Source organism: Pristis pectinata, chromosome 10 (assembly GCF_009764475.1).
Source record: "Pristis pectinata isolate sPriPec2 chromosome 10, sPriPec2.1.pri, whole genome shotgun sequence".
In the NCBI taxonomy this organism is placed as follows: domain Eukaryota; kingdom Metazoa; phylum Chordata; class Chondrichthyes; order Rhinopristiformes; family Pristidae; genus Pristis; species Pristis pectinata.
Genome location: NC_067414.1, coordinates 11875481 through 11882563, shown reverse-complemented (window position 1 = coordinate 11882563; position 7083 = coordinate 11875481).

The window sequence follows — 7083 nt, the reverse complement described above, 5'->3', positions numbered from 1 at the left end:
CTTGAACAGTAGATTATAAATTCAAGTGTTTTTCCTTCAGTGTTGAAGAATTGGTGCCTTGTGGAGGTACCAATGATTCAGGTATAATTGGCATTGTCGGAAAAGCAAGTTCTCCTGATTGCCTGCTTAATCATTGGTAAATTAGTAACTTGGTTTATTATTGTCACATGTACCAAAGTACAATGAAAAACGTGTCTTGCATACCATTCATACACATCAATTCATTACACAGTGCATTGAGGTAGTACAAGGTAAAAACAGAATGCAGATTAAAGTGTCACAGCTACAGAGAAAGTGCAGTGCAGGCAGACGATAAGGTTCAAGATCATAACGAGGTAGACTGTGAGGTCAAGAGTCCATCTGAACATATTAGGGAACCATTCAATAGTCTTATAACAGTGGGATAGAAGCTGTCCTTGAGCCTGGTGGTATATACTTTCAGGCTTTTGTACCTTCTGCCTAATGGGAGGGGGGAGAAGAGAGAATGTCCAGTGTGGGGGGGGGGGGTCTTTGATTATGCTGGCTGCTTTACTGAGACAGCGAGGTGTAAACAGAGTCCATGGAGGGGAGGCTGGTTTCCGCGATGTGCTGAGCTGTGTCCACAACTCTCTGCAGTTTCTTGCGGTCCTGGGCAGAGCAGTTGCCGTACCAAGCCGTGATACATCCAGATAGGATGCTTTCTGTGGTGCATTGATAAAAATTGGCGAGGGTCAAAGGGGACATGCCAAATTTCTTTAGCCTCCTGAGAAAGTAGAGGCACTGGTGGGCTTTCTCGGCCGTGGCGTCTACGTGGTTGCACCAGGACAGGCTATTGGTGATGTTCATTGCTAGGAATCTGAAGCTCTCAACCCTTTCGACCTCCGCACCGTTGATGTAAACAGGAGCATGTGCACCGCCCCACTTCCTGAAGTCAACGACCAGCTCTTTTTTGCTGACATTGAGGGAAAGGTTGTTGTCATGACACCATTCACTAGGCTCCCTATCTCCTTCCTGTACTCTGACTCATTATTATTTGAGATACGGCCCAGTACGGTGGTATCATCTGCAAACTTGTAGATGGAGTTAGAGCAGAATCTGCCCACACAGTCGTGAGTGTATAGGGATCAGAGTAGGGGGCTGAGGACGCAGCCTTGTGGGGCACCAGTGTTGAGAATAATCGAAGCGGAGGTGTTCCTGCCTATCCTCACTGATTGTGGTCTGTTGGTCAGAAAGTCAAGTTGCAAAGGGAGGTATTGAGTCCTGGTCTAGGAATTTGGAGATGAGTTTGCTTGGAATTATAGTATTGATGGTGGAGCTGTAGTCAATAAGCATTAGTCTTAACACAGGTACCTTTACCGTCGAGATGCTCCAGAGATGAGTGTAGGGCCAGGGAGACAGTGTCTACTGCAGACCTGTTTCGGCAGTAGGCGAATAGGTAGTGCAGGCGGTAAATCCCCCGTGACCACAACAATTGGACATTCATCTCACTGCTTTTTGCGGCATTTTTGAATGCAAAAGCTATATACTAAAACCTGCTATATGTTGGGAGAATTTAATCCAAAGAATAAAAATTGCACTTATATGGCACCTTCTGTATCCTTAGAATATTGCAAAGTGCTTAGCAGCTAATGAAGTACTTTTTGTAACGTGAATCCTGTTGATATGGATCTATTAAGCAAAAATATAATTGTCTATGTACATAAAGTAGAATAAAGAATGATGCAGCACAGATTTTATGACTGCTGTTTAGATAATTAAATACCCTCCATACTACCTTTGTTTCATACCTGATGGTATCACACTTCCACGGCTCAAGGGAGAGCAAAATTATTGATTAGCTGACATTAAGGCTTTTTTTCAGCCACCAAATATGTGATTGATGGCAATGCAGAATTCAACACCTCTAATAAAGCAGCAGCTGCCAATGGTAATTTCGGAAACAAACTATAAATAAGGCCAATCTGTTCCTTGTGATTAAAGCAACAAATCCTGAGGTGGCAGGCAACTGCAAGCAATCAAACTTTCTCTTAGTTTATAAACTCTGGTTAGGCCACACTTGGGGTATTGTGTTCAGTTCTGGTCGCCTCATTACAGGAAGGATGTGAAAGCTTTAGAGAGGGTGCAGAGGAGATTTACCAGGATGTTGCCTGGATTGGAGAGCATGTCTTATGAGGATAGGTTGAGTGAGCTCGGGCTTTTCTCTTTGGAGAGAAGGAGAATGAGAGGTGACTTGATAGAGGTGTACAAGATGATAAGAGGCATAGATCGAGTGGACAGTCAGAGACTTTTTCCCAGTGCGACAATGGCTAACATGAGGGGACATAATTTTAAGGTGATTGGAGGAAGGTATGAGGGGGATGTCAGGGGTAAGTTTTTTTTTACACAGAGCGGTGGGTGCGTGGAACACACTGCCGGCAGAGGTTGTGGGGGCAGATACATTAGGGACATTTAAGAGACTCTTAGATAGACACATGAATGATAGAGAGATGGGGGGCTATGTGGGAGGGAAGGGTTAGAACATTCTTAGAGCAGGATAAAATGTGGGCACAACATCGTGGGCCGAAGGGCCTGTACTGTGCTGTAATATTCTATGTACAGAGTTCTTGAATTACACCATTTTATATTTCCTTATGGCATAGAGGAGGCCATTTGGCCCATCAAGTTGATGCTGGCTCTCAAAGCAATCTCACCAATCCCATTCCAACATTTGTTTCGCTATAACTTATTCACTTCCGCATACCCCCTTGATTTACCCCAGCCACCTTCAAAGTCAATTGGCAACTAATTTACAGTTGTCACTTAACTTTGCATGACTTTGGGATGTGGGAGGCAACCAGAGGACAAAGAGGAAATCCACGCAGTCACAGGGAGAGCCTGCAAACTCTACACAGGCGGCACTAAGGTCGGGATCGAACCCGGGTTGCCGGAGCTGTGGAACAGCAGCTCTACTGGCTGTGCCACTGTGGGACTCTTTGTGAGAAGCAATGTTTTCTGAATTTGCACCTAAACAGCCTCCTGGTTCAATCTTAATGCTCCATTACTCTGGATTTTCTCTACCATCAATGAAATAGTTTTCCTTTTCCTTATCGAATCCCTTCATTATTTTAAAAGTAGCGGCTAGAGCACTCTCAGTTTTCCAAATGTTTGGGAATATGAATATACTTTGATGATAAGATATCCTTATTCATCACATGTACATTGAAACACACAGTGAAATGCATCTTTTTTTTGTGTAGGGTGTTCTGGGGGCAGCCCACAAGTGTCGCCACGCTTCCGGCACCAACGTAGCGTGCCCACAACTTCCTAACCCGTACGTCTTTGGAACGTGGGAGAAAACCGGAGCACCCGGAGGAAACCCATGCAGACACGGGGAGAACGTACAAACTCCTTACAGACAGCGGCGGGAATTGAACCAGGGTCGCTGGCGCTGTAAAACATTACGCTAACCGCTACACTACCGTGCCTGCCACATTTAATCCTTGTTAACCCCACCATCATTCTGTGCTATTTTCTTGACGTTCCGTCTATCCTTCCGATAGCAATGCCCAATCCTGAAAGTGTTGCTGCATGAGGGCTCTGACCAACTCTCTGTACCACCCCCTTGTATTCCTGGTCCACCAATTGACACAACCTCAATGTGTCTTTAACATTGTTTTTTTTACTTTATCTACTTATACACTTATAGTGGAGAGAAAACTTGCATACTTATCTCTTTAGTTATTTAACATAGCCCTCTACTTTTGTCTCCCGTACTCCCCCCCCCACCATCTTTCCCTGCCTTTGTACTTAATTAAAATCATATACATCATTAACCTTTCCCATTTTAATCAAAGACCATTCACTTGCTTCTTCTTGCACAAGTGCCCCCTGGCCTGCTGAGTAACTCCAGCATTTCCTGTTTTTACACAGAACAGTCCAGCACTGGACAGGCCATTCGGCCCATGATGCTGTGCCGATCTTGATGCCAACTTATACTAAATGTCGTCCTCCTGTGTATCATCCATCTCCCTCTATTCCCTTCATATTCATGTGTCTATCTAAAAGCCTCTTAAATTCCACCAAAATGCCTGCTTCCACTACTACTCCTGGTAATGGTAGCGTAGCAGTTAGCGTAACACTATTACAGCACCAGCGATCTGGGTTCAATTCTGGCCGCTGTCTGTAAGGAGTTTGTACGTTCTCCCCGTGTCTGCGTGGGTTTCCTCCGGGTGCTCCGGTTTCCTCCCACATTCCAAGGACGTATGGGTTAGGAAGTTGTGAGCATGCTATGTTGGCGCCGGAAGTGTGGCGACACTTGCGGGGCTGCCCCCAGAACACTACGCAAAAGATGCATTTCACTGTGCGTTTCGATGTACGTGTGACTAATAAAGAAATCTTATCTTAAACCATTCCAGGCACCTACCGCTCTCTGCGTAAAAGAATTTCCTCCTCTAACCTTAAAAGCATGTCCTCTGGTGTTTGACATTTCTACCCTAGGGAACAGATTCTGACTGTCTACCCTATCTGCGTCTCTCATAATTTTAAAACCTCTATCAGGTCTCCCCTCAGCCTCCAATGCTCTGGGGAGAACAACCCAAATTTGTTCAACCTTTCCTTGTAGCTCATACCCTCTAATCCAGGCAGCATTTTTATTTCATATTTCAAGCATCTGCAGTATTTTATTTTTGCACCGACTTCCAAATCCCTTTCTCTGTGGTTCCTAATCTCTTGCCTTTAGGAAATTTATCCATCCGAGATAAAAGTGGATTATCTCACACTTGAGCATGTGCCACTTGTTGATAACATGTTGCTTTCATCTACAAAAGTTATAAGTAAATATCTTCATTAGTCACATGTACATCGCATCCTAATTTAGTTTCAGATTAATTGAATACAAAAAAAAATCAGTGAAAGGCTTCAAGGACATTTAAAGTGTCACAGCTTCCCTTTAAGACAGGTAATGGTGCACCAACTTTAGGCAAGGAACAAATGCACACCAAACATGTAAAAATCCAACAGTTCAAATCACAGGATTAATTTTGTGAAAAGGACTGTTTGCCTCCCTGTTGAATCACATGAAGTTGCTACATTGTTGATAGAAACTAAACTAGCCATAGTTTGTCCCTCTCAGTCTAACTACCCTTTAACCTTTGCTCCCAGCAAAGGTCCTCTGGACTCTACAGATCAGTGCCATGACCCCTGTCCACCCTCCACAATTCCCTCCAGAACGTACATTGACTTGAGAACAAGCCCCATGCCATCCATGAACAGACTGCAGATGATCACATTGACATCTTGGCCTTTACAGGGAAGTGACTCAGCAGCCAAGCAAGTTTCCCTGCACGGCTGCACTTGCCACACCCAGCACCTTCCTCCCTACAGTGGTGGTGTCACCCTTTTCTCTAAATTATGTTTTACTTCTCTGGTAATCTCTCCTTTGAGTAACTTGTTCCACTCCTTACACAAATACATGACCATCAGACTGCCCACGCAAGAATAACACCAGGTTTCTCAATGAGACAAGGCACAAGATTTCTCAATGAAATTTGCTCTTTGGTTCGATCCTTCAACAATCTGAGTGATCGCTCAGTCCTGCCGTTACCAATCTTAGCTCTTCTTGTTTGTATCCTCTAAGCATTCCTTTCTGCCCTGCATCTCACTTTACAGAGAAATGTCCCTATGCTGACTCATGGCCAGTCCCTAGATCTTGTAAACTTGCAGCAAAGTGACAGAGTGAATAGTGCAGCAGATTTACTGACGAATACATGACTAAACAAGGCACACCGCAAGACACCTGTGGAAAATACCATTCCCTGTATAGTTGCCGCCCAGCCTGCATGAGCAGTGCAAATTTGGAAGGATGGAATTCATGAGTGAATCCACCTCAGCTCATCAATTTTTATCGATGCACCATAGAAAGCATCCTATCTGGATGTATCACGGCTTGGTACGGCAACTGCTCTGCCCAGGACCGCAAGAAACTGCAGAGAGTAGTGGACACAGCCCACCCGTCATGGAAACCAGCCTCCCCTCCTTGGACTCTGTCTTTACCTCTCGCTGCCTTGGTGAAGCAGCCAGCATAATCAAAGACCCCATCCACCCGGGTCATTCTCTCTCCTCTCCCATCCCATCAGGCAGAAGATACAGGAGCCTGAGGGCACGTACCACCAGACTCAAGGACAGCTTCTATCCCACTGTGATAAGACTATTGAACAGTTCCCTTATACAATGGGATAGACTCTGACCTCACGATCTACCTTGTTGTGAGCTCGCACCTTATTGCACTGCACTTTCTCTGTAACTGTGACACTTTACTCTGTACTGTTATTGTTTTTACCTGTACTACATCAATGCACTCTGTACTAACTCAATGTAACTGCACTGTGTAATGAATTGATCTGTGCGAACAGTATGCAAGACAAGTTTTTCACTGTACCTCGGTACAAGTGACAATAATAAACCAATACCACCAAGATTAGGGCACTCCCACTGTGTGACACATTGCACTGAAGGTGCAAATTTGTCAAATTATGAATATTTTACTTAACCTAGAGACCGCAGCATTGTATAGAGATGCATCCCCGCACCTTCACTAACCCCCCTGGCATTTACACCCCTTGTACGCTGGAAGGCTCCCCACTGCCTCGCACCATCACTGCTGGGTCCAAACCCCGACCAAAGTAAGTCCCGCTGGCAGAGTGCTGCCTTGTCCCTATCCGTCTCCACCCCCAGCGTCTGCTGCCTGCCCCCAGTCCTCCCCGCCCTCTCCCCCCTCCTCCCCCTTTCCCACCTCCTCCACCTCCCTCTCCCTACCCCTCCTCCACCCCCTCTCCCCATCCCCCTTCTTACCCCCTCTCCTGCCCCATCCCCCTCCTCCCCACCTCCCTACCCCCCTCCTCTCCCTACCCCTCCCCTCCCTACCACCCTCCCTCTCTCTCCTTCCTCCTCCCCCGCCCTCCCCTCCTCCTCCCCCCTCCTCCTCCCCCCTCCCCCCTCCTCCTCCCCCCTCTCTCTTCCCCCCCACCCTCTTTCTACCCCTCCCTCCTCTCCCTTCCCAACTCTCCCTCCCCCTCCCCCCCCTCCCCCTCCCCCCTCCCCCCCTCCCCCTCCCCCCCTCCCCCTCCC